Source organism: Rattus rattus, chromosome 14 (genome assembly GCF_011064425.1).
Source record: "Rattus rattus isolate New Zealand chromosome 14, Rrattus_CSIRO_v1, whole genome shotgun sequence".
Classification (NCBI taxonomy): domain Eukaryota; kingdom Metazoa; phylum Chordata; class Mammalia; order Rodentia; family Muridae; genus Rattus; species Rattus rattus.
Window position 1 is genome coordinate 33,526,697 of NC_046167.1, and position 18,351 is coordinate 33,545,047.

The following is an 18,351-nucleotide window of genomic DNA, read 5'->3' on the forward strand; positions in this document are numbered from 1 at the left end:
CATGTGTCTCCCTTACCTTTTTAAATATTCTTTCTTTGTGCATTTGGAGTTTTGATTATGTGATGGGAGGAATTTCTTTTCTGGTCCAATCTATTTTATGTTATGTAGGCATCTTGTATATTTATGGGCATCTCTTTCTCTAGGTTAGAGAAGTTTCCTTGTATAATTTTGTTCCAGATGTTTACTGGCCCTTTGACTTGAGAATCTTCACTCTCTTCTATACCTATTATTCTTAGGTTTGGTCTTCTCGTTGTGTCCTGAATTTCCTGGATGCTTTGGATTAGGAGCTTTTTGCATTTGCATTTTCTTTGACTGTTGTGATAATGTCTTCTATGTTATCTTCTACACCTGAGATTCTCTCTTCTATCTTTTGTACTCTGTTGGTGATGGTTGCATCTATGACTCCTGATCTCTTTCCTTGGTTTTCTATGTCCTGGGTTGTCTCCCTTTGTGATTTCTATATTGTTTCTATTTCCATGTTTAGATCTTGGATGATTTTGTTCAATTCCTTTACCTGTTTGTTTTTGTTTTCCTGTATTTCTTTAAGGGATTTATGTGTTTCCTCTTTAATGGCTTCTACCTTTTTACCTGTGTTCCCTTTTATTTCTTTAAGGGAGTTATGTATGTCCTTCTTAAAATTCTTTATCATTATCATGAGATGTGATTTTAGATCTGAATCTTGCTTCTCAGGTGTGTTGGGGTATCCAGGATGATGCCAAGTAGCATTTGTTTCTGTTGCTTTAAAAAAAAACCCTCATTTATTCATTTTATGTATGAGTACACTGTAGCTGTCTTCAGACACACCAGAAGAGGACATCAGATCCCATTACAGATGGTTATGAGCCACCATGTGCTTTCTGGGAATTGAACTCAGGACCTCTGGAAGAGCAGTTAGTGCTTTTAACTGCTAAACCATCTCTCCAGCCCAGTTTCTGTTGCTTTTGTTCTTGTGCTTGTCTCTTGCCCTCTGGTTATCTCTGGTGTTAGCTGGCCTTCTGTCTCTGACTGGACCTTGTCCCCTCTGTGAGGCTGTGAGACTCAGTATTTTAGAAATCCTAGGGTTGAAGATGTTAGCTTGGGTATGTCATCACTCCTGGGGAACAAGCTTCCTCTGGGTGAGATTGGGGTGTGGAGGGCTGTAGCACAGGGTGAGTTCCTGAGTGCAGACTGAAATGGGGAGGAATGTGTCCCTGGCTGCACTGATGTTCCTGCATCTACTGGGCCAGATAACTTTATTTAAACTTTAATATATACTATATATTATACAGCAAAATATATTATTCACATGTGAAATATATTGTATGTAAATGTATTTATGTTATATATGATATATAAAATTATATTATATAAAAGAAATATGAAAGCATTTACTGTATAGGCTGCACATGGAGTTTTCAAAAGGTCTTTATTGTTAGTTTCCCTCCACACACTTCTCCTCTACTCTACCCTTCTATTGCTCACACCATTTAATCTTTTCTGATCATGTCCAACTATATAACATCTTTTCCTTTACATGAAAAGTCATCTCTTCCACCCACAATTCCTAATTATGTACCTAACCTTCCAAGTATCCCAAATATGCAAATACCTCATTCAAAATTTAAAAGCTAACATCCACAATTGAGAGAAAACCTGCTGTTTTAGTCGGTTAACTCAATCAAGGTGTTTTCAATAGCATCCATCTACCTGAAAGTTTCATAATTTCATTTTCTTAACATCTGAATAATATTGCATTGTATAAATGCTCATTATCATCATTATTTATCCATTAGTTGATTGAAATCGAGGCTACATTTATTTCCTAGCTACTGCGAATAGAGCAGCCATGATATGCAAGAGCAAATATGTATATAGTGAAATATATAGGCCTTTGGGCACATGCCCCAGAGTTGTAAGACTAGATGTTTCAGAAAATTTGTTTTCAGCTTGTTGAGTAACTTCCACGCTGCTTTGGTAGTAGCTGTCTTGGTTTTTACTATGTATTAGTTGCTTTTCTTTTGCTATGGTAAAACACTATGACTGTGGCATTTAATTGGGCTTTTGGTTTCATAGGGTTAAAGTCTATGATGTCAGGGTGAAGACATTAGGTGAAAAACAGCTCACATCTCACATCTTAAGATGCAGAGAGCAACACACTAGGAATTGTGTGGGTCTTTTGAAACCTCAAACTCTTGCCCAGTGACACTCTCCCTCTAATGAGACCTCAGCTTTCCAAGCTCTGCCACAAATGGGGGACCATGCATTTAAACATGAGCACAGGGAAGCCATTCTAATTTAAATTACATACCATTTACCCCAACTTCATGAGTGTCTTGCTGTTATTTATTTATTTTCTATATTTTTATTGGATTTTTTTTATTTATTTACATTTCAAATGTTATACCCTTTCCTGGTTTCCCATCCATAAACCCCATACCTCATTGCCCTCCCCTTTCTTCTATGAGAGTGTTACCCTATCCATCCACACACCCATCCCACCTCCCAGCCCTGACATTCCCCTACACTTGGGGGTCAAGCATCAGCAGGAACAAGGGTTTCTTCTTCCATTGATGCCATCCTCTGCTACATATGCAGCTGGAGCCACAGATCTGTCCATGTGTACTCTTTGGATGGTGGTTTAGTCCTTGGGACATCTGGGTGGTTGGTATTGTTGTTCTTATGGGGTTGCAAACCCCTTCATCTTCTTCAATTCTTTATCTAAGGCCTCCAATGGGGGCCCCATTCTCAGTTCAATGGTTGGCTACAAGCGTCTGACTCTGTATTTGTCATGCTCTGGCAGAACCTCTCAGGAGACAGCTTTATCCTCCTCCTGCACCTCTTGGCATTGCTGACAGTGACTGGATTTGGTGACTGTATGAATATGGGCTGGATTCTCAAGGGGGGCAAGCTCTGAATGGCTATTCCTTCAGTGCCTGCTCCAAACCTTGTCTCTGTATCTCCTCCTATGAATATTTTAATTCCCCTGTCTAAGAAGGACTGAAGCATCCAAACTTTGGTATTCCTTTTTATTGAGCTTCATGTGGTCTGTAGACTGTATCTTGGGTAACCCAAGTTTCTGGCTAATATTCACTTATCAGTAAGTACATACCAATTGTGGGTTTTTCTTTTTTTTGTGATTGGGTTACCTCACACAGGATGATGTTTTCTAGTTCCATCCATCTGCCTATGAATTTCATGAAGTCATTTTTTTTTTTTTTTTTTCGGAGCTGGGGACTGAACCCAGGGCCTTGCGCTTGCTAGGCAAGCGCTCTACCACTGAGCTAAATCCCCAACCCCAAAGTCATTGTTTCTAATAGTCTAGTACTACTCCATTGTGTAAAAGGTACCACATTTTCTGTATCCATTCCTCTTTCAAGGGACATCTGGGTTCTTTCCAGCTTCTGGTTAGTTTTAATAAGGCTGTTATGAACACAGTGGAGCGTGGGTCCTTGTTATGTATGGGAGCATCATTGGGTACATGTCCAGGAATGATATAGCTGGGTCCTCAGGTAGTACTATATCCAATTTTTATGAGATTCCATTTGTCGATTCTTGATCTCAGAGCATAAGCCATTGGTGTTTTGTTCAGGAAAAATTTCCCAGTTCCCATGTGATCAAGACTCTTCCCCACTTTTTCTTCTATTAGTGTCTGGTTTGATGTGGAGGTCCTTGATCCACTTGGGCTTTAGCTTTGTACAGGGTGATAAGAATAGTTTGATTTGCATTCTTCTACATGCTGACCTCCAGTTGAACCAGCACTATTTGTTGAAAATGCTATATTTTTTCCATTATATAGTTTTAGCTCCTTTGTCAAAGATCAACTGACCATAGGTGTGTGGGTTCATTTCTGGGTCTTCAGTTCTATTCCATCGATCTATCTGCTTGTCTCTGTACCAATATCATAGAGTTTTTACCACTATTGCTCTGTAGTACAGCTTGATGTATTCCCCCAGAAGTTCATTTATTGTTGTGAACAGTTTTGGTCTCCTGGGCTTTTAGTTATTCCAAATTAATTTGCAAATTGCTCTTTCTAACTCTATTAGGAATTGAGTTGAAATTTTGTTGGGGATTGCATGGGATCTGTAGATTACTTTTGGCAAGATGGCAATTTTTACAATATTAATCCTGCCAATCCATGAGCAGGGGAGATCTTTGCATTTTCTGAGATTTTCTTCAATTTCTTTCTTCAGAGACTTGAATTTTTGTCATACAGATCTTTCACTTGCTTGGTTAGAGTCACACCAAGCTATTTTATTTTACATGTGACTATTGTGAAGGATGTTATTTCCCTAATTTCTTTCTTAGCCTGCTTATCTTTTGAGTATAGGAAGGCTACTGATGTGTTTGAGTTAATTTTATATCCAGCCACTTTGCTGACGTTGTTTATCAGGTTTAGGAGTTCTCTGGTGGACTTTTTGGGGTCACTTAAGTATACTATCATATCATCGGCAAATGACCTCTTCCTTTCCAATTTTTATCCCTTTGACCTCCTTTCCATGTCTCATTGCTCTGGCTAGGACTTTGAGTACTATGTTGAATAGGTAGGTAGACAGTGTTCAGCCTTGTGTAGTCCCTGGTTTTAGTGGGATTGCTTCCAGTTTCTCTTCATTTAGTTTGATGTTAGCTACTTGGTCCTTGAATTCCTGATCTTTCCAGGACTTTTATAATGAAGGGGTGTTGAATTTTGTCAAATGCTTTCTCATCATCTAATGAGATGATCATGTGGGTTTTTTTTCCTTGAGTTTGATTATATAGTGGATTATGTTGATGAATTTCCATATATTGAACCATCCCTGCATCCCTGGGATGAAGCCTACTTCATCATGATGAATGATCGTTTTGATGTGTTCTTAGATTCAGTTTGGGAGAATTTTTTTTTAGTATTTTGCATCGCTATTCATAAGGGAGATTGTTCTGAAGTTCTCTTTCTTTGTTGGATTTTTGTGTGGTTTAACTATAAGTATGATTGTGGCTTCATAGAAGGAATTGGGTGGTGTTCCTTCTGTTTCTATTTTTGTAGAATAGTTTGGACAGTATAGGTATGAGGTCTTCTATGAAGGTCTGATAGAATTCTTCACTTAACCCACCTGGTCCTGGGCTTTTGTTTTTGTTACAAGAGTTTTAATAACTGCTTCTATTTCTTTAGGAAGTATGGGACTATACAGATGGTTTATCTGATCCTGTTTTAACTTTGGTCCCTGGTATCTGTCTAGAAAATTGTCCACTTCCTCCAGATTTTCCAGTATTTTTGGGTTTTGCTTTTGTAGTAGGGTCTTAGGGTTTTTGTATTTCCTCAGTGTCTGTTGTTATGTCTCTCTTTTCATTCCTGATTTTTAAAAATTGGATACTGTCTCTGTGCCCTCTACTTAGTTTTGCTAAGTGTTTATCTTTCTTGTGGACTTTATCAAAGAACCAGCTCTTGGTTTTGTTGATTTTTTGTACAGTTCTTTTTGTTTCTACTTGGTTGCTTTCATCCCTGAGTTTAATTATTTCCTGCCATCTACTCCTCTTGAGTCTATTTGCTTCTTTTTGTTCTAGAGTTTTTAGGTGTGCTGTCAAGCTGCTAGTCTATGGTCTCTCCAGTTTTTGGTTTTTTGTTTTTATTTTTTTGAGGTACTCAAAGTCATGAGCTTTCCTCTTAGCATTGCTTTCATTGTGTCCCTATAAGTTTGGGTATGTTGTATCTTCATTTTCATTAAATTCTAAAAGTCTTTATTTCCTTTATCTCTCCCATGATCAAGTTATCATTGAGTAGAGCGTTGTTCAGCTTTCATGTGTATGTGGACTTTGTGCAATTTTTGTTGTTATTGAAGACCAGACTTAGTCTGTGGTGATCTGATAGGATGCATGGGAGTATTTCAATCTTCTTGTATCCGTTGAGGCCTGTTTATAAGGTCAATTTTGGAAAATGTATCATGAGGTGCTGAGAAGAGGTATATTCTTTTGTTTTAGAATGAAATGTTCTATAGATATCTGTTAAATCCATTTGTTTCATAACTTCTGTTAGTTTCTCTGGGTCTCTGTTTAGTTACTTTTTCCATGATCTATTCATTGATGACCGTGGGATGTTGAAGTCCCCCACTATTCTGTGTGAGGTGCAATGTGTGTCTTAAGCTTTAGTAAAGTTTCTTTTATGAATGTAGTTGCCCTTATATTTGGAGCATAAAATCCAGAATTGAGAATTTATCTTGGTGGATTTTTCCTTTGATGACTCTGAAGTGTCTGTCTTTATCTTTTTCAATAACTTTTTGTTGAAAGTCGATTTTATTTGATCCTAGAATGGCTACTCTAGCTTGTTTCTTGGGACCATGTGCTTGGAAAATAGTTTTCAGGGGTTGGGGATTTAGCTCAGTGGTAGAGCACTTGCCTAGGAAGTGCAAGGCCCTGGGTTCGGTCCCCAGCTCCGAAAAAAAAAGAACAAGAAAAAAAATAGTTTTCTAGCGTTTTACTCTGAGGTAATATCTGTGTTTGTCACTGATTTGTGTTTCCATGTGTGTATGTAGCAAAGTGCTGGGTCCTCTTTTTGTATTCAGTATGTTAGTCCTTGTCTTTTTTGGGGGAAATTGAATAATTATGTTGAGAGATATTAGGGATCAATGATTGTTTCCTGTTATTTTTGTTGTTACCTGTGGAATTATGTTTGTGTGGCTATCTTCTTTTGTATTAGTTGAAATTATATTACTTTCTTGCTTTATTCAGGGTGTAGTTTTTCTTCTTGGCTTGGAGTTTTCCATCTATTATTTTTTTATTTTTTATTTTTATTTTTATTTTTTTAGGGCCGGCATTTGTGTTCTCTTATGGTCTGTATAAAATCTGTCCAGGATCTTCTGGCTTTCACAGTCTCTGGTGAGAAATCTGATGTAATTCTGATAGGTCTGCCTTTATATGTTACTCCACTTTTTCCCTTACTGTTTTTAATATTCTTTGTTTGTTTTGTGTCTTTGCTGTTTTGACTATTATGTGATGGGAAGAATTTCTTTTCTGGTCCAATCTATTTGGAGTTCTTATATGTTCTTGGTCATCTCTTTCTTTAGCTTAGGGATTTTTTTTCCTATAATTTTGTTTAATGTATTTACTGGCCCTTTAAGATGGGAATCTTTGCTCTCTTCTATACCTATTATCCTTCTGTTTGATCTTCTCATTGTGCCCTGGATTTCCTGGATGTTTTGGGTTAGGAACTTTTTGCATTTTGTATTTTTTCGATGGTTATGTCAATGTTTTCTGTAGTATCTTCTGCCCCTTAAATCCTCTTTTCTATCTCTTGTATTTTGTTGGTAATGTTTGCTTCTATGATTCCTGATCTCTTTCCTAGGTTTTCTATCTCCAGGGTTGTCTTCCTTTGTGATTTTTTTATTGTTTCTATTTCTATGTTTATATTGTGGATGATTTTGTTCAATTCCTTCACCTGTTTGGTTTTATTTTCCTGTAATTTTAAGGGAGTTTTGTGTTTCCTCTTTAAGGACTTCCACCTGTTTACCTCTGTTGTCCTGTATTTCTTTAAGGAATTATTTATGTCCTTCCTAAAGTCCTCTAATATCATCATAAATTATGATTTTTAAATCAAAATCTTGCTTTTCCAGTGTGTTGGGGTACACAGGGGTTGCTGTGGTGGGGGACCTGGGTTTTGATGATGCCAATTGTCCTTGGTTTTTGTCTTTGTTGATTCCCATCTACTACAGGAAGAAGCTTGTGCAATGTGGGATGAACAAGGCACTGATTCATTGATACAACAATATGTCATTAGAAGTCGTTTCATTGCTAAGGTCCATTATCAGAATAATAATAGTAGGTTTTACCCTCAGACCCATGTGACATATCTTGTAGTGGTGAGTTTGGCCACAGTGCTTTGGCTCCTGGTGAGCCACACACATGCACCCACCCAGGATCTATCTGGATTTGTGAGTGGCAAATACACACACACACACACACACACACACACACACACACACACACACACACACACACACACACAGAGAGAGAGAGAGAGAGAGAGAGAGAGAGAGAGAGAGAGAGAGAGAGAGAGGCAGATAATTTTAAAATGCCTTATCTGGTTCAAAGGTTGGGTAGTTCTAACCCTCTGCCTGCAACCCCATGCCCAATTGGGGAAAATCTCACATGGTTGATTGGCTTTATCTCCTGCAGCTCCTACATCTATCCATATTTCACTTCTTCATGGTAATTTTCCTTCTCTTTCCCGGTGTATCCTAGCCTTCACAACTTTAAGGGTCCCTCTCTGTCTCCCTTTTTCCAGCTATAGGCCACTGCCATCTTTATTGATCAATCAAAAACCAATTGGGGACAAGGACACACAGTGTTTGGACACACAGATTCCCAACTGAATCAAAACATTAGAACAAACCTCCAACACTATCTAGTCTCAGATTAGTGTCAGGCATGGGTTCCAATAAAAACATGGTTGGTTACTATAGTAACATTTGTGGGACTATTGTACCAGCACTCTTTGCAGGCAGGTCAGTGTTGTAGGTTATAGAGTTTGTAGCTGGATGATATTGATGCTTATTTTTCTTCTCCAGTCACCTGGAAGGTATCTTCCAGTATCATGAACTCTAGTCACTGGAGATGAAGTTTCTAGTTAGGTAAGAGCTCCACTTCTCCATGTTTGATGACGTAAGCAAGCTGTATCTATACAAATTAGGATCTTACCATCAATTTGTGGAGAGTAACAAAAAGCTTTCGCAATAGCCTGTGATGTTTTGAGATGATCCATGGGGAACTTTGGTGAACAACTTAATAAGATTCCTGGAACTGTAGATTTTATTAGGTGGCCTAAGATGGTTTGTTGGGGGCATTGCCTCATCTAAATTTGTTATATGTATATATATACATATATATGTGTGTGTGTGTGTGTGTGTGTGTGTGTGTGTGTGTGTGTGTATTTTAGGAAGCTTTTGATGTGATTTTAGGTTTCCAGATGGTTTCTCAAATGTCCTTTAGTGTTAATTGTCCCTCCTTATATTTTCTCCTTACTCTTCTCTCCTACTACCTTAGAGAAAAAGGATGGGAAAAAGGCATTCTGGGCAAATGGAATTAAGAAACAAGCAAATATACTATTTTGATATCTGACACAATAGACCTCAGACCAAAGCTAATCAGAAGATAAAAGGCACTAATTAAAGAAAATAATCAAACAGGATATAAAATCCTAAATATACACGCACCCTAGCTAGAAGCATTTGCCCAAAAGAAACGTGATCAAATGTAAAACCACAGACAGTATGTGATTTTAATACCCAACTCTTGCCAATAGACAGTTCATCTAACTAAACAAAACTGTGGAGTTAAATGGTATCATGAACCATGGATCTAAGAGACATCCATATCTACAGAGTATCACATTCAAACTCTACAGATTGTACATTATGAAACAGTTTTCATAAAAGACTACCATTTGTACATTCTCTACACTGTGGATGAAAACTGGACATCAACAATAACTATAAAAATGACAGAAAGTTCCAAATTTATAGAAGTTAAACATTATACTACTGAATCAAAATTGGATGAAAGAAGGAATCAAGAAAAACATTTTAAATCCTTTGAATTGAATGAAAATAACACACATCGTACCAAAAATCTATGTCACACAGTGAAGGTGATCAGAAAAGAGAAGTTTATAGCCCCATGTGTCCACATAAGAAACCCAGAGAAATGTCAAATTAATCACTTAACAATGCATTAGAGGACTTAGAAAAACAAGTTATCAATGACAAAAAAATAGACATGAGTAGATAATTTAAATTAAATTAATATTGAAGTGAATAAACTAGAAAGAAAAATAATACAAAGGATCAGTGGAACAAATAGTATTTTGAAAAAATTAACATGATTAATAGACCTTTAGCCAAACTGAGAGACCATTCAAATTAATGAAAAAGGAGACATTACAACAGATGCAAGAAAAAACTTTAAAAGTATTTTTCATTTTCCAGATGACATTTTATATAGCTAAGTATCTAAAAAATACAAATACTGTTACTTTTTTATTTGTGTGGAAGGAAAGGCTCACACATACTGTACTTCGCTTTTCCTTCACCCGTGAGAAAAACTATGAGACAGCGTTCAAAACCCCCCTTTTGCCACTAGTATTGTCTTAGGCTTATCATTGAGTCCTTGCAGGGATAATTTATTGATTTGGATTCACAGCCTGTGTATGGTCTGGAAAGGAGAAAAAATGCTAAGAAGAACTGTACTTTGAGGACATAGGCCAGGAGCATGGTCTACGTGCACATTGCTCATGTATGTGTTTGTATGGGGGGCATGCTGAGGACATTTCTGCAGAGCAGGACTTTCTATCACCACAGCCCCCACTGGGCTCTGAATAGCCTTTGGGCACAGTGAATCAGTAAAGAGTGTAATGAGTCACATTATGAAAGGATCATAGAGTTTCTTAAAGTGGCATCTTGCTAGGAATTTGTTTGCAGATCATTAAATATCTAATTGAGGAAGAACTTGAAATAATTTGTGTTTCAGCCCACACCATCTAATTGAGGGAGAACTTGAAATAATTTGTGTTTCAGCCCACTGGCCTTTAAATGGAAATCATTACATAACAAGCAGATCAGAAGTTACACTGATCTAGGATTGATATTGAAAATTTATTTTTGGTTTGGCAGAGATGGATGTATAAAGTCAGGCAGTTCCCAGGCATTCACAAACTTAAAATTATATCCCCAGAGTACATGCGCCTGCTATGGTACCTGTACAGTGCATTTCAGTGTACACAGCAGTCTCCTGGTTTGTTGATCTTCCTAACAGTATGAATTCTCATTCCATAGCACTGAGGGTGGGACTAAAATACCTTCATTTTCTCAGGTGGTGTTGATTTCTGGGCCACATTTAAGTGGTAAGAGTCTAGAGAGCCTTTTAAAGGTCCATAAGAACTTCTGATGGAATATAATTGTTTCCTTGCGCAGAGAACAGCACCGTGCCTTTAGAATCACTCACTCTAATAAACTGAATATGTTTGGCCTAATAGATAACCACATAACCTAAAAGCTTACATCCCGGAAGGTGATTGTGCTTATCATAAAGTGCTCATGATCTGCTCCAAACCTCATTTTCTTGTTATTACTTCATCTTATGGTGTTAAAATATTTGTTCCCAGAGCTAAAGAGCCTCTGTGAATAGATGTTGAGTCAGTTTACTTGATTAGAGCACTTAATTAACCTTTCCATTATTGACATTTGTGATCTGGATGATTCCTTTTGTGGAAGCTCTCCTTTGGATTGTAGCATCTCTGACCTCACAGATACCTGTGGAATTGTCATTTCCACCAACAAGGTACCTATTCAATGGAACCCAAACCATTGTCAAACCCTAGTTCCAAAGGAGTCAGGAATACCAGATCAGCTTTGTACCTTTGGCAAGGGTAAAGGGCAGATGGGAGGAGTGTCAATTGTATTTTGTAAGAAAATTCTGTGAATTTATTCCAAATATATCTCTCAAATCTCACTTACCAATATTTCTAGTAGCAGTCTGGAGAAACCGGCTTGGAGTAAGTTCACTAATAAACCCAGTAAAGCTGCTGACTTTTTCTTCCTTCCTTCCTTCCTTCCTTCCTTCCTTCCTTCCTTCCTTCCTTTCTTTCTTTCTTTCTTTCTTTCTTTCTTTCTTTCTTTCTTTCTTTCTTTCTTTCTTTCTTTGTTTTTTGGGGGTGTCTTACTGGTTGTTTTGTTTGCTTTATTTTATTTTAGTTGTTTTGACTTTATTTATTTATTTATTTATTTATTTATTTATTTATTTTAAGAGACAGGAAGGAAATGAAATCGGCTAAGTAGGGAGGTGGAGGAGGACCTGGGAGGAGTTGGAGGAGGGGAAAGAATTTGATCCAAATATATTGAAAAAAATTAAATAAAAGTAAGTTAATTTTAAAAGTATAGTTTAATAAGGTCAAAAGTAAGAGGCAAACATGCAAGACCTAAGTTAGACTTTCTGTAATTTTTTGTTGTATTTATTTATTTGCTTACTTGTTTATGTATTTATTGTGGGGCATGCCAAGGGCATGTGTGGAGGTCAGAGAACCACTCGCAAGAGTGAGCTCTCTTCTTCTACCCTGTGGGTTAGCTGGGTTTGAACTCAGACCTGATAGCAAAATGTACCAATATGATGTCGTTGATTTGTAAGACCAATTCAGAACTGTTATTGCGTGAGTAGTTGAATAACCTGTTACTCCAGGACACACAAAAAAGTGAGAGTAAAATATTCATGGTCTGAATCCTCATCACCCTTATTGCCAGGGTGGGTCATTGACATTGCACCAGGGCATGTTTAGAAAATGGTAATTTACCTTTCTTTCGTGTGTGCCTGTATTTAAGAAGATAGTCTTTCGTTTCAACTACATAGGTCTAGGGCCACTTCCTACTCCATTTTTAAGGGCCCTGGTTTTTACGGTACCCTTAAAACCTGCACACTGGTCTTAACTTAAGCCATATTTTTTTACATTGACTGAAAGACTCCTCAGAAATAATTATTCATGTTGTCATTGATGTAGCTTGGGACAAAGTCAACAATCAGAGGAATTTGTGAAGTTGGTGACTATATTCAAGATGAGACTTGGAAGATATTGTATTTCTAAAGAAAGGGCATGGGAAAGGAAAAGTAGAAGAGACAACAACATATTTTTTAGTTTGGGTGTGAGAAATAGTAGTAGAAGCATGCAAGTTCTTGTATGATTCCTTTAGACATAGCTACCAGAAAAAGGATGCTTTAAAACATCTAAGTCAACACTCATGAGGGTGCCATTTATCTTTGTCTTTTAAAGAGGGATCTGAGGTGTTTTACAGGTTACAGGAGATCATACCTCCTGGTCCTCTGGTGGGTGAGAGCCCATAGTCCGTTGTTACTGGTTTTATCGGGGGCATATGAAATCATCTGTTGGTTACCAGCAATTTCAAAGCCATGAGGGTAGTAAGGGCTACCTAGTCCTTTGTCAGTTTGTTTAGCACCATCAGATACTATGAAAAATAATATTCAGGAAAGAAGCTTCCAGGTCACTTACACCTCAATTCTTCTAAAGTTCTATGTCCAAAATGTGTTGTATCTTTAGCAATAGGGTCTTATATTTGAATTTTGGGAAACAACAATAAAAGGTGTAACCATTATTATTTTTGTAAATTGATTATTATTTTTATTGTTTCAGTTTCATCCATGCCTACAATGAAATATATCCATTTCCATCCCCCATTCCTTGCTTCTACTCCCCTTTAATAGGTGCCCCTCTGAACTTTATATTTCATTATTTTGCTGCCTTCTCTTTTCCTCCTCCTCTGTCTTTTGATAATCCATTAAGCTCAGTTAGTTCTGTACTAACTATGCATATACATGTGTGCGGGATTATAGTTGTAGCATAGGAGACTTATGAGTGACCCACCCTCATAGGAAAATGATTCTCTCTCCTCCAGTAGCTATCAACTATCAGTAGCTCTTCAGTAGGACAAGGGGCCCAGTGAGCACATTCCACACCTATCCTTGGATTTTCACTAGGTCAATCTTGACCTCTGACTCAATAGTTTTATTAGCTATATCAAGACAAAGGGATCGTACTTCACAGCATCCCTCCCTTCTAGTTCTTACATTACTTCCTTTCAACCTATTTCTATTGAAATCTCACCGTGGCACATCAACTCCATGGTTTAAATGGATAGAAAGTGTTTGTGGCTGAGCAGTAAAAGCCAGATACCCAACTCCTGGACCATGCAGTAGTTCCAGCTTAGAAACAAGTCAATGGATCAGGAAATCTAGGTCTTTCAAAGGCTTTGATTTTTAATTTGTACATCAAACTACAGAACACATGCTCTGTCCTGACAACTTGAGTACTTTGAAGAGATGATGAGGACTTATATTGAATTTTATTTTTTTTTATGGAACATGCCTTACTTTTCTACCCTGTACTCTTATATCCCATTTTCTGATCATAGATTATTTTGCTCCAACCCGACAGCTCACCAGTGTGCCTCCTGTCTCGCCTTCCTACTATAGCATAAGGCCTACATTCTCCTGTTTCATGATTAGCACACATAATTATATATGTGTATGACTCACATACATAGGAATATATGTACAACCAGAATATGACCTGCTAAGTCTGTATACTGTTGCTTGTATGTATGTTTCTAGCGGTGACCATTTGGTATTAAATAACCAAGTAGTGTTCCTTTTTCCCTAGGGAAGACTATTTCTCTTGATCTCAGCATTTCTCTGTTGCCTGTAGTTCTTTCTGTAGGGTTGAGCTTTTTCTGAGCTTCTGAGCTTTACCAGTATACATTAGCATGTTGATTGGCAGTCATATTGCTTAAACTTTATGGCTATAGTTTCTGATAATACTAGAAACATGACTGCATAGAAAATTTTCTGATCTAGATTATACAGTCTTTCTGCTCCATCTTCTGTAATAGTCCATGAGCCTTAGATGAAAGAGTTTTGTAGATGTGTCCAATGAGACTGATATCCACCACTCTGCATTTTGATTGGTTGCAGTTTTCTGTAGGTGGCCCATCTATTGGTGAGAGCAGGAAATTGAAGCTACCCACTGTCATGGTGTTATGGTCAATCTGTGATTTGAGATCTTATGGTGTTTCTTTTTATGAAATTGGGTGTTCTTTACTTTGTGCATACACATTTAGAATTGTAGTATTCTCTTGGTGTTTTGTTTCCTTTAATGAATATAAACTGTCCTTTCCTATCATGTCTGATTATCTTTGGGTTGAAGTCTATTTTGTCAGCTATTAGAATAGCTATGCCTGCATCTTTCTTAGTTTCATTTCTGTGGAATATTCTTTTCTCTCCTTTATGCATTTTCTTTCTTTGATCATGAGTTGTGTTTCCTGGAAGCAGCAAAAGAGTCTGTTTTCTAATTCAATATACTGGTTTGAGTCTTTTTTGTGGGGGAAGAGATGATTAATAGTGTGGCTTATTGTTGAAAAGTGTTATGTTGCAATCATGTTGTTTTCTTAGATCTCTTTTGGTTAACTCTTCTCAGATTATTTCTTCTCTGATGTTGATTTTGTTGAACATATTTTCTGTGCCTTTGATCTGCACTTTTTAAAAAAATCATTCTCTTATGCTCATCGGTAGATTTATTTATAGTCTTTATACAAGTATCCAAAGTTTCTTGGATGTTTTGTTCCTTTTAAAAAATTATTCAACATCTTATTGACTGAGTGATCTAGTTTTATCTACCTTGTCTTCGATACGTTAATTCTCTCTTTACTTGATCCAATCTGTTGGCTGTATTTCCCATGCAGTTTTTCCTTTGACATCCTGAATGTTTTTACTTTAAGTTTTATTTCAGTTTTGCTTTTTTCTCCTGAGATTCCAACTCTTTAATAAATTTATTTTTCATATCTTGAATTGTCATGATTCCATTCAAATGTTGATGTTTTGTTTGTTTATTTGTGTGTATATTTTCATTTAGACATTTATTCATATTCTTCTTTGAGTTCCTTGAAACATTTATAATTGGTATTTTTAAAGTTCTTGTCTTGTAAGTCAACTAAGTTGCTTTTTTCAGGGAATATTAGGTAGGGGTGCTAGTTTGTAGAGAAGGTATCTTAATTAAAAATAGCATTTAATTGGTACTTGCTTCAAATAGATGTCTTTTCTGGGACAGGCCTGTGGGGATGTTGCTAGTGAAAAAAAATATGAGTAGGACTGAGCTCCAAGTGGGTATAGGAGGTGAATTGCAAATCAAATGAGCCTTTGTAATTTGATCTTGCTTACCATTTATGGGGTGGCATCTATTCTAGCCTTGTGTCTGCCTTTAGATTGCTCAGCCTAAGTAGGTCTAGGTTAGCACACTGTCTTTACCAGGGCAGGTCTTCAGAAAATGCTTGCAAAGAGGGGATACTCATCCATGTTAACTCACTCCTATCCATGGTAGGGTGGACAGGAAACAGTCAGCTAGACACAACCTAAGACATAATTGGATCTTTGAGTTGTTCTGGCATAACTGACTTACTCAATTTATGTGATCTTGTTTCTGTATGAGCTTTATTACTTTTGTTCTCACTTTCTGCCCTTTGAGTAATGTCCTGTGTTGTTTGGAATTTGCTTATCAAACAGGTCCACAGTGACATGGAATCTACTCTGTTAGCCACAAGCCTCCTACCTTAGCTTTCCAAGTGTTAGAAATACAGATTTGTATTACTCACCTGGCTAAAATCTTCCCATTATTATATTTACTTCTCTTTGTACTAGTTCTTCTGAGTACATATTAAAACAGCCTGGCAGTGTCTCCTTAGACTTTTCTTTCTTAAAAAGATAGAATATCTATTATTTATTCTTTCAGAATTTGGCACATGTGAACAGTGCATTTTTATCATATGTATCCAAGCTTCTCTCTCCCACTCTTTTAGGCATGCCCAAGAGCTTTCCCTTTTCTCTTCCTCTTTATGTCCTCTCTTATTTGATCTATCTATCTATCTATCTATCTATCTATCTATCTATCTATCTATCTGTTTACCTATTATTCATTGGTAGACTGATGAGCCCAGTGAATGCTACCCATTGGAGTGTTGACTGAACTTTCTGTCTTGACTTTATGCAAGTAACCATGGTTGCACTGAGCTCATGAGTGCAATGGCACAGCACTCCTTCCCATTCTCCATTCATTTTTTTCTGCCTTCTCTTCTGTAATGTTTCTGGAGCTGTAATTGGTGCTGGGTATATGTGATAAAGACATTCTATTTAAGGCTGAACATCAAATAATTATTAATGCAACTATGAGTTTATTTTTAGTAATGTTGAGAATTGAACCTAGGGCCTTGCACATACTAGGTTAACTCTCTATCTCTCAACTGTAGTGCTAGCCCTCTAACTTCTAAATTTTATTGAAGCATATTATTTTTAAATCTATACAAAATAGAAAAATGTTTGTTTTTGTGTGTATGATGTGTTCATTAATGTTAAAATATGTGTGATGATGTGTACATGGTAGTTATGACTGTGTAAAATGTGTGATAAATGAGTATGAGTGTGGGAGTAGTATGAATGAGTATTTGTGTGGGCACCTAACACATGTAAGAGATGTATCTATGTATAGTATATGTGTAACTATGTGTAAGTATAGAGTAGAATCATAGATGTTATATGTTCATGTGTGTGTTATATATTAATGTATATTAATATATTAATATATTATAATAAAATATAATGTATGGATGTAGAACATATATCTGTGGTAACCATTATGATTGTGTGTGCATATGTCTATGGTATAGGTACAGTTATATGATTGTATATGTGTCATATCTATGTAAGATCCATAAGGTATACATATGTGATATTTACATGTTCTTTGATGTTTGATGAAAAAATCAATTCAAATGAAAGAAGTCTTCTATACAGTCATATGACATACTTCTCCTACTCCCCCTTCCCCCCACTTCCTTGGAAATTATTATAGTTCTGATCCAGAACTGTATATCCATCATGGAAAGGGAATTCATTCCAAATAAATGTTTTTTTTTCAAGATTTATTTATTTAATATAAGTCTCTATAATTATTTAATATAATGTCTCTGTCTTCAGACACACCAGAAGAGGGCATCAGATCCCATTACAGATGGCTATGAGCCATCATGTGGTTGCTGGGAAGTGAGCACAGGACCTCTGGAAGAGCAGTCAGTGCTCTTAACCACTGAGCTATCTCTCCAGCCCAAATAAACAATGTCTATAGGGCAGAAAAATTCTTGAGAAGAGTCTTAATTTGAATTCCTATACAATGGAAGAGATTTTACGCTGTAGTATTTGCTGTTATGCTTTGATTATAAAATACTTTGGTTAAAAGATGAAGGAGGTAATTTGAGTTAACTGTAGATATTATATGCCCTTTTTCTGGATCTACTTTGAAGAATGCCTTAAGCTATGTCACAAGTGCTATCTTTTCTTGTCAAAAGCCACTTGCTTCTTTGTCCTTTGGCTTATGAAATTGTCATCCATTGTCACAAGTATTGCTAACCAAGTACACACAGGCCCTGATCTCAGCTCTTAACCTGGTAGCTGCATTGTAGTAAAACTGGTTAATGTTAAGATTAAGACTTGTGCTTCTGGTCTCCACGTGTGCCCAGAGCTGAGGCTGTCCCACAGACATCCGGATCCAAAACCTGCCCAGAGAGAGTTGGTCCCAAGGAGTGCTGGCACTCCTAGCTTGCAGGTGAGACCTGACTTTTGCTACACTAACTGTCAAAAGAGGGACCTGTCAGGAGTGCACAGAGCACAGGAACCTCAAAGCAGCCTGGGACAGGACCCTTCTGGTCTCTATCTGTGCCCAGAGCTAAGGCAGTCCCACAGCCCTCTGAACCCAAAGCTTGCCTGGAGAAAGATTCTCTCCCAGGAGTGCTCTCACTCCAAGGA